The sequence below is a fragment of the Pristiophorus japonicus genome, unplaced genomic scaffold, assembly GCF_044704955.1.
Source record: "Pristiophorus japonicus isolate sPriJap1 unplaced genomic scaffold, sPriJap1.hap1 HAP1_SCAFFOLD_279, whole genome shotgun sequence".
In the NCBI taxonomy this organism is placed as follows: domain Eukaryota; kingdom Metazoa; phylum Chordata; class Chondrichthyes; family Pristiophoridae; genus Pristiophorus; species Pristiophorus japonicus.
In genome coordinates, this window is record NW_027252549.1 from 576,851 (window position 1) to 596,183 (window position 19,333).

The following is a 19,333-nucleotide window of genomic DNA, read 5'->3' on the forward strand; positions in this document are numbered from 1 at the left end:
CAATAAGATCATGACTGTTCATTCACCTCAGTACCCCGTTCCTGTTTTATCTCCATACCCCTTTTCCATCCGTAAGGGCCATATTTTGAATATATTTAACGAATTGGCATCAACAACTCTCTGTGGTAGTGAATTCCACAGGTTAACAACTCTCTGAGTGAAAAGGTCTCTCCTCGTCTCGGTCCTAAATGGCTTACGCATTATCCTTAGACTGACCAGTAGTTTTGGACTTCCCCAACATCGGAAACATTCTTTTTGCATCTAAACTGTCCAGTCCCGTCAGAATTGTATGTTTCTAAGAGGTTCCATCTCATTCATTTAAACTCCAGTGAATGCAGGCTCAGTGGATCCAATCTCTTCTCATTGGCCAGCCATGGCATCCCTGGAATCAGTCTGGTGAACCTTCGCTGCACTCTCTCAATAGCAAGATCGTCCTTCCTCAGATTAGGACACCAAAACTGATCATAATAATCCAGGTGATGTCTCACCAAGGCCCTGTACAACTGCAGTAATACCTCCCTGCGCCAATACTCAAATGCCCGAGATATGAAGGCGAACATGCCATTTGTCTTGTTCACCACTTGCCAACTTTCAATGACAAATGCACCATGACTCCCAGGTCTCGCTCTCTCGCTCTCTGGCTCTCTCTCTTTGTCTGTATCTCGTTCCCTCTCGATATATCTCCATCTCTCTCGATCTGTTTCTAGCTCTCCCTCTCTCTCTCTGTGCCTGTCTCTCGCTCTCTCTCTCTCACTGTCTTTCTCTGTCTTTCTCCCTGTCGCTCTCTCTCTCCGTCTTTGTTTCTCTCTCGTTCTATCTTTCCCTTTCTCTCTGTCTCCCTCTCCCTCTGTCTCTGTCTCTCTCTCTCTGTATCTCTCCCTGTCTTTATCTCTGTCTTTCCCTCTCTCTCTATCAATCTCTGTCTCTCTCTGACTATCTTTCTCTGTCACTCTGTGTTTCTCTCTCTCTCTTTATTTCTGTGTGTCTCTCTCTCTGTATTTCTGTCTCTCTATCTCTCTGTCTTTCTCTCTCTGTCTCTCATTCTCTGTCACTCTCCCTCTCTCTCTCTCGCTCTCTCTCTCTCTGTGTCTCACACTCTGTCTCTCTCTCCGTCTCTCTCACCATCTCTCTGTCTGTCTGCCTGCCTGTCTCACTCTCTCCTTCTCTCTCTCTCTCTCGCTCTCTGTCTCTCTCTCTCTATCTATCTATCTGTCTCTCACTCTCTCTCTCTGTCTATCTGTCTCGCTGTCTTTCTCTCTGTCTCTCTCTCTCTCTGTCTTGTCTCTATCTCTCTCTCTCTCTCACTCTTTCTCTCTCTCTATCTCACTCTGTCTTTCACTCTGTCTCTCTCTGTCTCTCTCTCTATCCCTCTCACTCTGCCTTTCTCTCTCTCTGTGTCTCTGAGTTTCTCTCTCTGTCTCTCTGTGTCTCTCTCCTGTCTCTTTTCATCTCATTCTCTCTCTCTGTACTTCCCTCTATGCCCCTCTCTCTCTTTATCTCTCTCTCACTAACATTATCTCTCTCTCTGTCTCTCTCTCTCTCTCTCTGTATTTCTCTGTATCATTCTCTTTCTCCCTATCTCTCTCTATCCCTCTCTCTCTTTGACTGTCTCTCCCTCTCTCTGACACTCTCTGCCACTCTCTCTCTGTCACACTCACTCTCTCTGTCTCTCTCTCTCTGTCTCGTTCACTCGCTCTGTCTTTCTGTCTCGTTCTCCCTGTCGCTCTCTCTCTCTGTCTCTCTGTCTCTCTCTCTCTCTGTGTCTCTCTCTCTGTGTCTCTCTCTCAGTCTCTCACTCTGTGTCTCTGCCTCTATGTCTCTCTGTGTCTCTCTCTCTATGTCTCTTTCTCTGTCTCTCCCTGTCTGTCAATCCATTGACTATCTCTGTCTCTCGTTAACTCTCTGACTCTTTCTATATCTCTCTCTCTCTGTCTGACTCTCTGTCTCGCTCTCTCTCTCTCTCTTTCGCTGACTCTGTCCCACTCTCTCTCTCCCTGTCTATCTCTCACTTTCTGTGTCCCTCTCTGTCTCTCTCTCTCTCTCTCTGACTCTCTGTCTCTCTCTCTCTCTCTCTCTCTGAATCTCTCTGTCTCTCTCTCTCTTCCTCTCTGTCTCTCTCTCTCTGTCACTCTCTCACTCTGTATCTCACTGTATCACTCTTTCTTTATATCTTTCCCCATCCCTCTCTCTCTTTGACTGTCTCTCCCTCTCTCTGACACTCTCTGCCACTCTCACTCTGTCAATTTCACTCTGTCTCTCTCTCTCTCTCCGTCTCGTTCACTCGCTCTGTCTCTCTGTCTCGTTCTCCCTGTCGCTGTCTCTCTCTCTCTGTCTCTCTGTCTGTCTCTCTCTCTCAGTCTCTCTCTCTATGTCTCTCAGTCTCTCTCGGTCTCTCTCTCTCTATGTCTCTTTCTCTGTCTCTCCCTGTCTGTCTCTCCCTCTCTCTCTTTGACTCTCGCTGTATCTCTCTCTCTCTCTGACTCTCTTTGTCTCTCTCTCTCTCTCTCTCTCTTTCTCCGTCTCTGTCTCTCTCTCTCTGTCTCTCTCTCCCTGTTTCTGTGTCTCTCCCTGTCTGTCTCTCTCTGTCTGTATGTCTGTCTCACTCTCTGTCTCTCTCCCACTTGCTATCTCTCTCTCTCACTCTCCCTTTCTGTCTCTCTCTCCCTGTCTCTGTGTCTCTCCCTCTCTGTCTCTCTATCTGTATGTCTGTCTATTTCTCTGTATATCTCTCCCTCTCTGTCTCTTTGTCTTTCTGAAGCTCTCCCAGAATCACAGTGACAATGCACACACCGATCTTCAGTCTTCCATTTTACATTTGTTAATGGTCACCATTTTATGTTAACACTGGAGATTGATAACAGAGACCGACTACTCTCTAATTTAACGTTAGCTGCTTAAAGGTGTACCTGCCCTGGGAGTGTTTGATGGGACAGTGTAGAGGGAGCTTTACTCTGTATCTAAGCCCCTGTACCTGCCCTGGGAGTGTTTGATGGGACAGTGTAGAGGGAGCTTTACTCTGTATCTAACCCCCTGTACCTGACCTGGGAGTGTTTGATGGGACAGTGTAGAGGGAGCTTTACTCTGTATCTAACACCCTGTACCTGACCTGGGAGTGTTTGATGGTACAGTGTAAAGGGAGCTTTACTCTGTATGTAACCCCATGTACCTGCCCTGGGAGTGTTTGATGGGACAGTGTAGAGGGAGCTTTACTCTTTATCTAACCCAATGCTGTACCTGCCCTGGGAGTGTTTGATGGGACAGTGGAGAGGGAGCTTTACTCCGTATCTAATCTCCTGTACCTGCCCTGGGAGTATTTGATAGGACAGTGTAGAGGGAGCTTTACTCTGTATCTAACCACCTGTACCTGCCCTGGGAGTGTTTGATGGGACAGTGCAGAGTGAGATTATCTAACAGACTGTTCCCTGAGCAGAGTGTCGAACACGTTTGACAGAATGTCACATCGCCAGGGGATGGAATCAGACCTCCCTCGGCCTGGACTTGTTAATCTGCTTGTATACATCGAGCCCAATGTACTGAAACACACCTGTGTTGTGTCATGTATAATGTCAGTTTCTGCACTGTTTAGTAACTTGTAAAGACATCTCAATGTATTCTCATCCGTTGCGTGTCCTGCTTCCATCGACACAGTGCTACCTGTAACGTGATTGGTGATGGGGATTGAAATGTATCCTGGAATGTAATGTAAACCTGTCCTTACCTGCTCCATGTAATACCCTAATTTACACAGTGCTACATGGAACAGCATTTACAGATTGGACTAAACTCCACCTTGAAATTAAATGTACGCTCGTATATTGTATGGAAATGCTGTCAGCATCCAAATGAATTGTATGGAATTGCTGAACGCAATTTACTGAACTATTTTCCAATGTATTGTGAACATTTTCGAGGAATAAAGTATATTTTTGAAATCTAAACCAAAATGGGATCTGTGAACAAACCTGGTTTGCCTCCCTGGGCTCGGGGCTTTGTGTATTGGTCCCAGTCTCCGGGTCATTCATGTGTTTGAAGAGTTTGAAGTCAGTCACACCTTGTTGAACCATTTCATTCTTTCAGGGCATTGATGGGAAACAGCTTCAATCCTGTGTATCTGTGAGGGGGTGACACAATCGAATTTACACCTTATTCAAACCAACAAATCTTGGTTCCCCATGTCCTGCCCTGCGAAGACATCACACCGTTCCACAATGCAGCATTGTCTGAATCAGCCTTTGATCCCATATACTGCTCAATCTGAAACACTCACAGTTTTCAGATGGAGAAACGAGATTTAACCCACACATTCCAAGCCACAATTGGATGGTTAGCAAATCATAAATGTCCCAGAAATGTGATTTTTGCTGTGGGTTTAAACAGTCAGGCTGCAATATGTCAGGGTACTTTTCAATCAAGGACACATCAGAATGGGAATGAGAGACAGGGAGAGAGAGAAAGAGAGGTGGACAGGAAGAAGCAGTGAGAGAATTAGGGATAGAGAGAGCGCGTTGGGAGAAAAAGGGAAAGAAATAGAGAGATCAGAAATGGACAGCAGCAGAGACAGAGGAAAAAGTGAAAGAGAGATAGATGGATAGCAATTGGGAGCGAGGGAGAGAGTGAGGGAGCAAGACGGAGAGAGGGAGACAGAGAGACAGACAGAGAGCGAGAGAGAGAAAGGGACAGAGAGGGAGAGACACAGTGAGACTGAAAGAGAGAGCGAGAGAGAGAAAGGGACAGAGATACAAAGAGGGAGGGAGACAGTGACCCTGAAAGAGAGAGCGAGAGAGACAGAGGAACAGACAGAGAGAGAGAGACTGATAGAGAGAAACTGAGAGGGACAGAGAGAGTTGGGCATTTAATCTCCCACCACACAGTCCCATCAAACCTCCCCAGGCAGGTACAGGGGGCTAGATACAGAGTCCCTCTCTCTCGCTCTATCTTTCAGTCTCCCTGTCTCTCTGTCAGTCTCTCTCTCTTTCTGTTCCTCTCTCACTCTCGCTCTCTACACTGTCCCATCAAACACTCCCAGGGCAGGTACAGGGGGTTAGATACAGAATAAAGCTCCCTCTACACTGTCCCATCAAACACTCCCAGGGCAGGTACAGGGGGTTAGCTACAGAGTAAAGCTCCAACTACACTGTCCCATCAAACACTCCCAGGACAGGTACAGGGGGTTAGATACAGAGTAAAGCTCCCTCTACATTGTCCCATCAAACACTCCCATGGCAGGTACAGGGGGTTAGATACAGAGTAAAGCTCCCTCTACACTGTCCCAGCAAACACTCCCAGGGCAGGTACAGGGGATTAGATACAGAGTAAAGCTCCCTCTACACTGTCCCATCAAACACTCCCAGGGCAGGTACAGGGGGTTAGATACAGAGTAAAGCTCCCTCTACACTGTCCCATCAAACACTCCCAGGGCAGGTACAGGGGGTTAGATACAGACTAAAGCTCCCTCTACACTGTCCCACACAGAGAGGGAGAGACGGAATGAGATAGAGAGAGACTCAGAGATAAGGTGAGAGAGCAACAGAAAGAGAGAGACAGAGAGACAGAGACAGAGGGAAAGACAGAGAGAAAGACAGAGAGAGAGAAAGACAATGAGAGAGAGAGGGAAAGACAGATAGAGAGACAGAGAGAGACACAGAGAGAGATTGATAGGAGAGAGGGAAAGACAGAGATAAAGACACGGAGAGATACAGAGAGAGAGAGAGAGCGAGAGTGAGAGAGAGACAGAGAGCAAGGGAAAGATGGAGAGAAACAGAGATGGAAAGAGAGAGAGGGAGAGAGAGAGTGGCAAAGATAGAGAAAGACAGTGAGGTAGAGAGAGACGGCGACAGAGACAGAGCGAGACAGAGAGCGAGAGAGACAGAGACAGAGACAGAGTGAGAGAGTGACAGAGAGAGAGATAAAGACAGATTGCGAAAGATAGAGAGAGACAAAGATATATAGAGAGATAGAGAGATACAGAGAGAGAGAGGGATACCGACAGACACCGAGAGAGATAGCGAGCGAGACAGACAGAGAGAGAGAGAGAGAGTCAGAGAGAGAAAAACAGAGAGAGAGAGATAGACAGAGAGAAAGAAAGATAGAGACAGAGAGGGAGAGGGAGAGGGACAGAGAGAGACAGGGAGGAAGTGTAGAGAGAGAGAGAGAGACAGAGAGAGAGACAGAGACAGAGAGCAATACAGAGAGAGAGAGCGAGAGAGAGACAGAAACAATGATAGAAAAATAGAGATACATGAAGAGGGAAAGAAATACAGACAGAGAGAGCGATAGAGAGAGATACAGAGAGATAGAGTGAGAGGGAGAAAGAGGGAGAGCGCGAGCGAGAGAGTGACAGAGAGATAGAGAGGGAAAGATAGAGAGAGAGAGAAACAGAGATGGAGAGAGAGAGAGATGGGGAGAAAGACAGAGAGAGACAGAATGAGAGACAGACAGAGAGTCAGGAAGCGAGAGAGAGAGACAGAGATAGAAAGAGACAGGGAGAGAGGGAGGGAGAGAGACAGAGAGAGAGAGAGACAGAGAGAGAGAGACAGAGAGCGAGGGAGAGAGGGAGAACGAGGGAGAGACAGAGAGAGAGAGACACAGGGAGTGCGAGAGAGAGAAAGAGACGGAGAGAGAGAGCGAGAGGGAGACAGAGACAGAGAGCGAGAGAGAGACAGAGAGAGAGCTAGATTGGAGATTGATACAGGGCTATGGGGAGAGAGCGGGGCAGTGGGATTAGTTTGGGGATTGATACAGGGCTATGGGGAGAGAGCGGGGCAGTGGGATTAGTTTGGGGATTGATACAGGACTATGGGGAGAGAGCGGGTCAGTGGGATTCGTTTGGGGATTGATACAGGACTATGGGGAGAGCGCGGGGCAGTGGGATGAGTTTGGGGATTGCTACAGGACTATGGGGAGAGAGTGGGGCAGTGGGATTAGTTTGGGGATTGATACAGGACTATGGGGAGAGATCGGAGCAGTGGGATTAGTTGGGGATTGATACAGGACTATGGGGAGAGAGCGGGCCAGTGGGATTAGTTTGGGGATTGATACAGGACTATGGGGAGAGAGCGGGGCAGTGGGATTAGTTTGGGGATTGATACAGGATTATGGTGAGAGAGCGGAGCAGTGGGATTAGTTTGGGGATTGATACAGGACTATGGGGAGAGAGCGGGGCAGTAGGATTAGTTTGGGGATTGATACAGGACTATGGGGAGAGTGCGGGGCAGTGGGATTAGTTTGGGGATTGATACAGGACGATGGGGAGAGAGCGGGACAGTGGGATTAGTTTGGGGATTGATACAGTGGTATGGGGAGATAGCGGGGCAGTGGGATTAGTTTGGAGATTGATACAGGACTATGGGGAGAGAGCGGGGCAGTGGGATTAGTTTGGGGATTGTTATAGGGCTATGGGGGGAAAGCGGGACAGTAGGATTAGTTTGGGGATTGATACAGGGGTATGGGGAGATAGCGGGGCAGTGGGATTAGTTTGGAGATTGATACAGGACGATGGGGAGAGAGCGGGGCAGTGGGATTAGTTTGGAGATTGTTATAGGGCTATGGGGAGAGAGCGGGGCAGTGGGATTAGTTTGGGAATTGTTACAGGACTATGGGGAGAGAGCGGGGCAGTGGGTTTGGTTTGGGGATTGATACAGGACTATGGGGAGAGAGTGGGGAAGTGGGATTAGTTTGGGTATTGTTACAGGACTATGGGGAGAGAGCGGGGCAGTGGGATTAGTTTGGGGATTGATACAGGACTATGGGGAGAGAGCGAGGCAGTGGGATTAGTTTGGGGATTAATACAGGACTATGTGGAGTGAGCGGGGCAGTGGGATTAGTTTGAGGATTGACACATGACTATGGGGAGAGAGCGGGGCAGTGGGATTAGTTTGGAGATTGACACAGGACTATGGGGAGAGAGCGGGGCAGTGGGATTAGTTTGGGGATTGATACAGGACTATGTGGAGTGAGCGGGGCAGTGGGATTAGTTTGGGGATTGATACAGGACTATGGGGAGAGAGCGGGGAAGTGGTATTAGTTTGGAGATTGACACAGGACTATGGGGAGAGAGCGGGGCAGTGGGATTAGTTTGGAGATTGACACAGGGCTATGGGGAGAGAGTGCGGCAGTGGGATTAGTTTGGGGATTGATACGGGGCTATGGGAAGAGAGCGGGGCAGTGGGATTAGTTTGGCGATTGTTACAGGACTATGGGGAGAGATCGGGGCAGTGGAATTAGTTTGGAGATTGATACAGGACTATGGGGAGAGAGCGGGGCAGTGGGATTAGTTTGGAGATTGATACAGGACTATGGGGAGAGAGCGGGGCAGTGGGATTAGTTTGGGGATTGATACAGGGCTATGGGGAGAGAGCGGGGCAGTGGGATTAGTTTGGGGATTGATACAGGACGATGGGGAGAGAGCGGGGCAGTGGGATTAGTTTGGGGATAGATACAGGACTATGGGGAGAGAGCGAGGCAGTGGGATTAGTTTGGGGATTGATACAGGAGTATGGGGAGAGAGTAGGGCAGTGGGATTAGTTTGGAGATTGATACAGGGCTATGGGGAGAGAGTGCGGCAGTGGGATTAGTTTGGAGATTGATACAGGGCTATGGGGAGAGAGCGGGGCAGTGGGATTAGTTTGGGTATTGTTACAGGACTATGGGGAGAGAGCGGGGCAGTGGGATTAGTGGGTAGGTTGATAAAGGACTATGGGCAGAGAGCGGGGCAGTGGGATTAGTTTGGGGATTGATACAGGGCTATGGGGAGAGAGGGGGGCAGTGGGATTAGTTTGGGGATTGTTACAGGAATATGGGGAGAGAGCGAGCAGTGGGATTAGTTTGGAGATTGATACAGCACTATGGGGAGAGAGCGGGGCAGTGGGATTAGTTTGGAGATTGATACAGGACTATGGGGAGAGAGCGTGGCAGTGGGATTAGTTTGGAGATTGATACAGGGCTTTGGGGAGAGAGCTGGGCTGTGGGATTAGTTTGGGGATTGATAAAGGACTATGGGGAGAGAGTGGGGCAGTGGGATTAGTTTGGGGATTGACACAGGACTATGGGGAGAGAGTGCGCCTGTGGGATTAGTTTGGGGATTGATACAGGACTATGGGGAGTGAGTGGGGCAGTGGGATTAGTTTGAAGATTGATATAGGACTATGGGGAGAGAGTGAGGCAGTGGGATGAGTTTGGGGATTGATACAGGACTATGGGGAGAGAGCGGGGCAGTGGGATTAGTTTGGGGATTGATACAGGGCTATGGGGTGAGAGCGGGGCAGTGGGATTAGTTTGGGGATTGATACAGGGCTTAGTGGAGAGAGCTGGGCTGTGGGATTAGTTTGGGGATTGATAAAGGACTATGGGGAGAGAGTGGGGCAGTGGGATTAGTTTGGGGATTGATACAGGACTGTGGGGAGAGAGCGGGGCAGTGGGATTGGTTTGGGGATTGATACAGGACTATGGGGAGAGAGTGGGGCAGTGGGATTAGTTTGGTTATTGTTACAGGACTATGAGGAGAGAGCGGGGCAGTGGGATTAGTTTGGGGATTGATACAGGACGATGGGGAGAGAGCGAGGCAGTGGGATTAGTTTGGGAATTGATACATGGCTTTGGGGAGTAAGCGGGGCAGTGGGATTAGTTTGGGGATTGATACAGGACTATGGGGAGAGTCCGGGGCAGTAGGATTAGTTTGGGGATTGATACAGGACTATGGGGAGAGAGCTGGGCCGCGGGATTCGTTTGGGGATTGTTACAGGACTATGGGGAGAGAGCGGGGCAGTGGGATTGGTTTGGGGATTGATACAGGACTATGGGGAGAGAGTGGGGCAGTGGGATTAGTTTGGTTATTGTTACAGGACTATGAGGAGAGAGCGGGGCAGTGGGATTAGTTTGGGGATTGATACAGGACGATGGGGAGAGAGCGAGGCAGTGGGATTAGTTTGGGAATTGATACATGGCTTTGGGGAGTAAGCGGGGCAGTGGGATTAGTTTGGGGATTGATACAGGACTATGGGGAGTGAGTGGGGCAGTGGGATTAGTTTGGGGATTGATACAGGGCTATGGGGAGAGAGCGGGGCAGTGGGATTAGTTTGGGGTTTGTTACAGGACTATGGGGAGAGATCGGGGCAGTGGGATTAGTTTGGAGTTTGATACAGGGCTATGGGGAGAGAGTGCGGCAGGGGGATTAGATTGGGGATTGATACAGGGCTATGGGGAGAGAGCGGGGCAGTGGAATTAGTTTGGGGTTTGTTACAGGACTATGGGGAGAGAGCGGGGCAGTGGGATTAGTTTGGGGATTGTTACAGGGCTATGCGGAGAGAGCGAGGCAGTGGGACTAGTTTGGGGAATGATACAGGGCTATGGGGAGAGAGCGGGGCAGTGGGATTAGTTTGGGGATTGATACAGGACTATGGGGAGAGAGCGGGCAGTGGTAATAGTTTGGAGATTGATACAGGACTATGGGGCGAGAGCGGGGCAGTGGGATTAGTTGGGAGGTTGATAAAGGACTATGGTGAGAGAGCGGGGCAGTGGGATTAGTTTGGGGATTGATACAGGGCTATGGGGAGAGAGCGGGGCAGTGGGATTAGTTTGGGGATTGTTACAGGGCTATGGGGAGAGAGCGAGGCAGTGGGATTAGTTTGGGAATTGATACAGGAATATGGGGAGAGAGCGGGGCAGTGGGATTAGTTTGGGGATTGATACAGGACTATGGGGAGAGAGCGGGGCAGTTGTATTAGTTTGGAGATTGATACAGGGCTTTGGGGAGAGAGCTGGGCAGTGGGATTAGTTTGGGGATTGACTATGGGGAGAGAGTAGGGCAGTGGGATTAGTTTGGGGATTGCTACAGGACTATGGGGAGAGAGCGGGGCAGTGGGATTAGTTTGAGGATTGATACAGGACTATGGGGAGAGAGCGGGGCAGTGGGGTTAGTTTGGGGATTGATACAGGACTATGGGGAGAGAGCGGGGCAGTGGGATTAGTTTGGGGATTGATACAGGATTATGGTGAGAGAGCGGAGCAGTGGGATTAGTTTGGGGATTGATACAGGACTATGGGGAGAGTGCGGGGCAGTGGGATTAGTTTGGAGATTAATACTGGACTATGGGGAGAGAGCGGGGCAGTGAGATTAGTTTGGAGATTGATACAGGATTATGGGGAGAGAGCGGGGCAGTGGGATTAGTTTGGAGATTGATACAGGACTATGGTGGGAGAGCTGGACAGTGGGATTAGTTTCTGGATTGATACAGGGGTATGGGGAGATAGCGGGGCAGTGGGATTAGTTTGGAGATTGATACAGGACTATGGCGGGAGAGCGGGGCAGTGGGATTAGTTTGGAGATTGATACAGGACTATGAGGAGAGAGCGGGGCAGTGGGATTAGTTTGGGGATTGTTCCAGGGCTATGGGGAGAGAGCGGGGCAGTGGCATTAGTTTGGGGATTGTTACAGGACTATAGGGAGAGAGCGGGGCAGTGGGATTGGTTTGGGGATTGATACAGGACTATGGGGAGAGAGCGGGGCAGTGGGATTAGTTTGGGGATTGATATAGGACTATGGGGAGGGAGCGGGGCAGTGGGATTAGTTTGGAGATTGACACAGGAGTAAGGGGAGAGAGCGGGGCAGTGGGATTAGTTTGGAGATTGATACAGGGCTATGGGGAGAGAGTGCGGCAGTGGGATTAGTTTGGGGATTGATACAGGACTATGGGGAGAGAGCGGGGCAGTTGTATTAGTTTGGAGATTGATACAGGGCTTTGGGGAGAGAGCTGGGCAGTGGGATTAGTTTGAGGATTGATACAGGACTATGGGGAGAGAGCGGGGCAGTGGGATTAGTTTGGGGCTTGATACAGGACAATGGGGAGAGAGCGGGGCAGTGGGATTAGTTTGGGGATTGATACAGGATTATGGTGAGAGAGCGGAGCAGTGGGATTAGTTTGGGGATTGATACAGGACTATGTGGAGAGTGCGGGGCAGTAGGATTAGTTTGGGGATTGATACAGGACTATGGGGAGAGAGCGGGGCAGTGGGATTAGTTTGGGGATTGATACAGGACGATGGGGAGAGAGCGGGGCAGTGGGATTAGTTTGGAGATTAATACTGGACTATGGGGAGAGAGCGGGGCAGTGAGATTAGTTTGGAGATTGATACAGGATTATGGGGAGAGAGCGGGGCAGTGGGATTAGTTTGGAGATTGATACAGGACTATGGTGGGAGAGCGGGACAGTGGGATTAGTTTATGGATTGATACAGGGGTATGGGGAGATAGCGGGGCAGTGGGATTAGTTTGGAGATTGATACAGGACTATGGCGGCAGAGCGGGGCAGTGGGATTAGTTTGGAGATTGATACAGGACTATGAGGAGAGAGCGGGGCAGTGGGATTAGTTTGGGGATTGTTACAGGGCTATGGGGAGAGAGCGGGGCAGTGGCATTAGTTTGGGGATTGTTACAGGACGATAGGGAGAGAGCGGGGCAGTGGGATTGGTTTGGGGATTGATACAGGACTATGGGGAGAGAGCGGGGCAGTGGGATTAGTTTGGGGATTGATATAGGACTATGGGGAGGGAGCGGGGCAGTGGGATTAGTTTGGAGATTGACACAGGAGTAAGGGGAGAGAGCGGGGCAGTGGGATTAGTTTGGAGATTGATACAGGGCTATGGGGAGAGAGTGCGGCAGTGGGATTAGTTTGGGGATTGATACAGGACTATGGGGAGAGAGCGGGGCAGTGGTATTTATTTTGGGGATTGATACAGCACTATGGGGAGAGAGCGGGGCAGTGGGATTAATTTTGGGGATTGATACAGGACTATGGGGAGAGAGCGGGGCAGTGGGATTAGTTTGGAGATTGATACAGGGCTATGGCGAGAGAGCGGGGCAGTGGGATTAGTTGGGGGATTGATACAGGGCTATGGGGAGAGAGCGGGGCAGTGGGATTAGTTTGGGGATTGATACAGGACTATGGGGAGAGAGCGGGGCAGTGGGATTAGTTTGGGGATTGATACAGGGCTATGGGGAGAGAGCGGGGCAGTGTGATTAGTTTGGAGATTGATACAGGACTATGGGGAGAGAGCGGGGCAGTGGGATTAGTTTGGAGATTGATACAGGACTATGGGGAGAGAGCGGGGCAGTGGGATTAGTTTGGGGATTGATACAGGGCTATGGGGAGAGAGCGGGGCAGTGGGATTCGTTTGGGGATTGATACAGGGCTATGGGGAGAGAGCGGGGCAGTGGGATTCGTTTGGGGATTGATACAGGGCTATGGGGAGAGAGCGGTGCAGTGGGATTAGTTTGGGGATTGATACAGGACTATGGGGAGAGAGCAAGTCAGTGGTATTAGTTTGGGGATTGATACAGGACTATGGGGAGAGAGCGGGGCAGTGGGATTAGTTTGGGGAATGATACAGGGCTATGGAGAGAGAGCGGGGCAGTGGGATTAGTTTGGGGATTGATACAGGGCTATGGGGAGAGAGCGGGGCAGTGCGATTAGTTTGGGGATTGATACAGGACTATGGGGAGAGAGCGGGCAGTGGGATTAGTTTGGAGATTGATACAGGACTATGGGGAGAGAGCGGGTCAGTGGGATTAGTTGGGAGGTTGATAAAGGACTATGGGGAGAGCGCGGGGCAGTGGGATTAGTTTGGGGATTGATACAGGGCTATGGGGAGAGAGCGGGGCAGTGGGATTAGTTTGGGGATTGTTACAGGGCTATGGGGAGAGAGCGAGGCAGTGGGATTAGTTTGGGGATTGATACAGGAATATGGGCAGAGAGCGGGGCAGTGGGATTAGTTTGGGGATTGATACAGGACTATGGGGAGAGAGCGGGGCAGTGGGATTAGTTTGGAGATTGATACAGGACGATGGGGAGAGAGCGGGGCAGTGGGATTAGTTTGGAGATTGTTATAGGGCTATGGGGAGAGAGCGGGGCAGTGGGATTAGTTTGGGAATTGTTACAGGACTATGGGGAGAGAGCGGGGCAGTGGGTTTGGTTTGGGGATTGATACAGGACTATGGGGAGAGAGTGGGGAAGTGGGATTAGTTTGGGTATTGTTACAGGACTATGGGGAGAGAGCGGGGCAGTGGGATTAGTTTGGGGATTGATACAGGACTATGGGGAGAGAGCGAGGCAGTGGGATTAGTTTGGGGATTGATACAGGACTATGTGGAGTGAGCGGGGCAGTGGGATTAGTTTGAGGATTGACACAGGACTATGGGGAGAGAGCGGGGCAGTGGGATTAGTTTGGAGATTGACACAGGACTATGGGGAGAGAGCGGGGCAGTGGGATTAGTTTGGGGATTGATACAGGACTATGTGGAGTGAGCGGGGCAGTGGGATTAGTTTGGGGATTGATACAGGACTATGGGGAGAGAGCGGGGAAGTGGTATTAGTTTGGAGATTGACACAGGACTATGGGGAGAGAGCGGGGCAGTGGGATTAGTTTGGAGATTGACACAGGGCTATGGGGAGAGAGTGCGGCAGTGGGATTAGTTTGGGGATTGATACGGGGCTATGGGAAGAGAGCGGGGCAGTGGGATTAGTTTGGCGATTGTTACAGGACTATGGGGAGAGATCGGGGCAGTGGAATTAGTTTGGAGATTGATACAGGACTATGGGGAGAGAGCGGGGCAGTGGGATTAGTTTGGAGATTGATACAGGACTATGGGGAGAGAGCGGGGCAGTGGGATTAGTTTGGGGATTGATACAGGGCTATGGGGAGAGAGCGGGGCAGTGGGATTAGTTTGGGGATTGATACAGGACGATGGGGAGAGAGCGGGGCAGTGGGATTAGTTTGGGGATAGATACAGGACTATGGGGAGAGAGCGAGGCAGTGGGATTAGTTTGGGGATTGATACAGGAGTATGGGGAGAGAGTAGGGCAGTGAGATTAGTTTGGAGATTGATACAGGGCTATGGGGAGAGAGTGCGGCAGTGGGATTAGTTTGGAGATTGATACAGGGCTATGGGGAGAGAGCGGGGCAGTGGGATTAGTTTGGGGATTGTTACAGGACTATGGGGAGAGAGCGGGGCAGTGGGATTAGTGGGTAGGTTGATAAAGGACTATGGGCAGAGAGCGGGGCAGTGGGATTAGTTTGGGGATTGATACAGGGCTATGGGGAGAGAGGGGGGCAGTGGGATTAGTTTGGGGATTGTTACAGGAATATGGGGAGAGAGCGAGCAGTGGGATTAGTTTGGAGATTGATACAGCACTATGGGGAGAGAGCGGGGCAGTGGGATTAGTTTGGAGATTGATACAGGACTATGGGGAGAGAGCGTGGCAGTGGGATTAGTTTGGAGATTGATACAGGGCTTTGGGGAGAGAGCTGGGCTGTGGGATTAGTTTTGGGATTGATAAAGGACTATGGGGAGAGAGTGGGGCAGTGGGATTAGTTTGGGGATTGACACAGGACTATGGGGAGAGAGTGCGCCTGTGGGATTAGTTTGGGGATTGATACAGGACTATGGGGAGTGAGTGGGGCAGTGGGATTAGTTTGAAGATTGATATAGGACTATGGGGAGAGAGTGAGGCAGTGGGATGAGTTTGGGGATTGATACAGGACTATGGGGAGAGAGCGGGGCAGTGGGATTAGTTTGGGGATTGATACAGGGCTATGGGGTGAGAGCGGGGCAGTGGGATTAGTTTGGGGATTGATACAGGGCTTAGTGGAGAGAGCTGGGCTGTGGGATTAGTTTGGGGATTGATAAAGGACTATGGGGAGAGAGTGGGGCAGTGGGATTAGTTTGGGGATTGATACAGGACTGTGGGGAGAGAGCGGGGCAGTGGGATTAGTTTGGGGATTGCTAAAGGACTATGGGGAGAGAGCGGGGCAGTGGGATTAGTTTGAGGATTGATACAGGACTATGGGGAGAGAGCGGGGCAGTGGGATTAGTTTGGGGATTGATACAGGACTATGGGGAGAGAGCGGGACAGTGGGATTAGTTTGGGGATTGATACAGGATTATGGTGAGAGAGCGGAGCAGTGGGATTAGTTTGGGGATTGATACAGGACTATGGGGAGAGTCCGGGGCAGTAGGATTAGTTTGGGGATTGATACAGGACTATGGGGAGAGAGCTGGGCCGCGGGATTCGTTTGGGGATTGTTACAGGACTATGGGGAGAGAGCGGGGCAGTGGGATTGGTTTGGGGATTGATACAGGACTATGGGGAGAGAGTGGGGCAGTGGGATTAGTTTGGTTATTGTTACAGGACTATGAGGAGAGAGCGGGGCAGTGGGATTAGTTTGGGGATTGATACAGGACGATAGGGAGAGAGCGAGGCAGTGGGATTAGTTTGGGAATTGATACATGGCTTTGGGGAGTAAGCGGGGCAGTGGGATTAGTTTGGGGATTGATACAGGACTATGGGGAGTGAGTGGGGCAGTGGGATTAGTTTGGGGATTGATACAGGGCTATGGGGAGAGAGCGGGGCAGTGGGATTAGTTTGGGGTTTGTTACAGGACTATGGGGAGAGATCGGGGCAGTGGGATTAGTTTGGAGTTTGATACAGGGCTATGGGGAGAGAGTGCGGCAGGGGGATTAGATTGGGGATTGATACAGGGCTATGGGGAGAGAGCGGGGCAGTGGAATTAGTTTGGGGTTTGTTACAGGACTATGGGGAGAGAGCGGGGCAGTGGAATTAGTTTGGGGATTGATACAGGACTACGGGGAGAGAGCGGGGCAGTGGGATTAGTTTGGAGATTGATACAGGACTATGGGGAGAGAGCGGGGCAGTGGGATTTGTTTGGAGATTGATACAGGACTATGGGGAGAGAGCGGGGTAATGGGATTAGTTTGGGGATTGATACAGGGCTATGGGGAGAGAGCGGGGCAGTGGGATTAGTTTGGGGATTGTTACAGGGCTATGCGGAGAGAGCGAGGCAGTGGGACTAGTTTGGGGATTGATACAGGGCTATGGGGAGAGAGCGGGGCAGTGGGATTAGTTTGGGGATTGATAAAGGACTATGGGGAGAGAGCGGGCAGTGGGAATAGTTTGGAGATTGATACAGGACTATGGGGAGAGAGCGGGGCAGTGGGATTAGTTGGGAGGTTGATAAAGGACTATGGTGAGAGAGCGGGGCAGTGGGATTAGTTTGGGGATTGATACAGGGCTATGGGGAGAGAGCGGGGCAGTGGGATTAGTTTGGGGATTGTTACAGGGCTATGGGGAGAGAGCGAGGCAGTGGGATTAGTTTGGGAATTGATACAGGAATATGGGGAGAGAGCGGGGCAGTGGGATTAGTTTGGGGATTGATACAGGACTATGGGGAGAGAGCGGGGCAGTTGTATTAGTTTGGAGATTGATACAGGGCTTTGGGGAGAGAGCTGGGCAGTGGGATTAGTTTGGGGATTGATACAGGACAATGGGGAGAGAGTAGGGCAGTGGGATTAGTTTGGGGATTGCTACAGGACTATGGGGAGAGAGCGGGGCAGTGGGATTAGTTTGAGGATTGATACAGGACTATGGGGAGAGAGCGGGGCAGTGGGATTAGTTTGGGGATTGATACAGGACTATGGGGAGAGAGCGGGGCAGTGGGATTAGTTTGGGGATTGATACAGGATTATGGTGAGAGAGCGGAGCAGTGGGATTAGTTTGGGGATTGATACAGGACTATGGGGAGAGTGCGGGGCAGTGGGATTAGTTTGGAGATTAATACTGGACTATGGGGAGAGAGCGGGGCAGTGAGATTAGTTTGGAGATTGATACAGGATTATGGGGAGAGAGCGGGGCAGTGGGATTAGTTTGGAGATTGATACAGGACTATGGTGGGAGAGCGGGACAGTGGGATTAGTTTCTGGATTGATACAGGGGTATGGGGAGATAGCGGGGCAGTGGGATTAGTTTGGAGATTGATACAGGACTATGGCGGGAGAGCGGGGCAGTGGGATTAGTTTGGAGATTGATACAGGACTATGAGGAGAGAGCGGGGCAGTGGGATTAGTTTGGGGATTGTTACAGGGCTATGGGGAGAGAGCGGGGCAGTGGCATTAGTTTGGGGATTGTTACAGGACTATAGGGAGAGAGCGGGGCAGTGGGATTGGTTTGGGGATTGATACAGGACTATGGGGAGAGAGCGGGGCAGTGGGATTAGTTTGGGGATTGATATAGGACTATGGGGAGGGAGCGGGGCAGTGGGATTAGTTTGGAGATTGACACAGGAGTAAGGGGAGAGAGCGGGGCAGTGGGATTAGTTTGGAGATTGATACAGGGCTATGGGGAGAGAGTGCGGCAGTGGGATTAGTTTGGGGATTGATACAGGACTATGGGGAGAGAGCGGGGCAGTTGTATTAGTTTGGAGATTGATACAGGGCTTTGGGGAGAGAGCTGGGCAGTGGGATTAGTTTGGGAATTGATACAGGAATATGGGGAGAGAGCGGGGCAGTGGGATTAGTTTGGGGATTGATACAGGACTATGGGGAGAGAGCGGGGCAGTTGTATTAGTTTGGAGATTGATACAGGGCTTTGGGGAGAGAGCTGGGCAGTGGGATTAGTTTGGGGATTGAAACAGGACTATGGGGAGAGAGTAGGGCAGTGGGATTAGTTTGGGGATTGCTACAGGACTATGGGGAGAGAGCGGGGCAGTGGGATTAGTTTGAGGATTGATACAGGACTATGGGGAGAGAGCGGGGCAGTGGGATTAGTTTGGGGCTTGATACAGGACAATGGGGAGAGAGCGGGGCAGTGGGATTAGTTTGGGGATTGATACAGGATTATGGTGAGAGAGCGGAGCAGTGGGATTAGTTTGGGGATTGATACAGGACTATGGGGAGAGTGCGGGGCAGTAGGATTAGTTTGGGGATTGATACAGGACTATGGGGAGAGAGCGGGGCAGTGGGATTAGTTTGGGGATTGATACAGGACGATGGGGAGAGAGCGGGGCAGTGGGATTAGTTTGGAGATTCATCCTGGACTATGGGGAGAGAGCGGGGCAGTGAGATTAGTTTGGAGATTGATACAGGATTATGGGGAGAGAGCGGGGCAGTGGGATTAGTTTGGAGATTGATACAGGACTATGGTGGGAGAGCGGGACAGTGGGATTAGTTTATGGATTGATACAGGGGTATGGGGAGATAGCGGGGCAGTGGGATTAGTTTGGAGATTGATACAGGACTATGGCGGCAGAGCGGGGCAGTGGGATTAGTTTGGAGATTGATACAGGACTATGAGGAGAGAGCGGGGCAGTGGGATTAGTTTGGGGATTGTTACAGGGCTATGGGGAGAGAGCGGGGCAGTGGCATTAGTTTGGGGATTGTTACAGGACTATAGGGAGAGAGCGGGGCAGTGGGATTGGTTTGGGGATTGATACAGGACTATGGGGAGAGAGCGGGGCAGTGGGATTAGTTTGGGGATTGATATAGGAC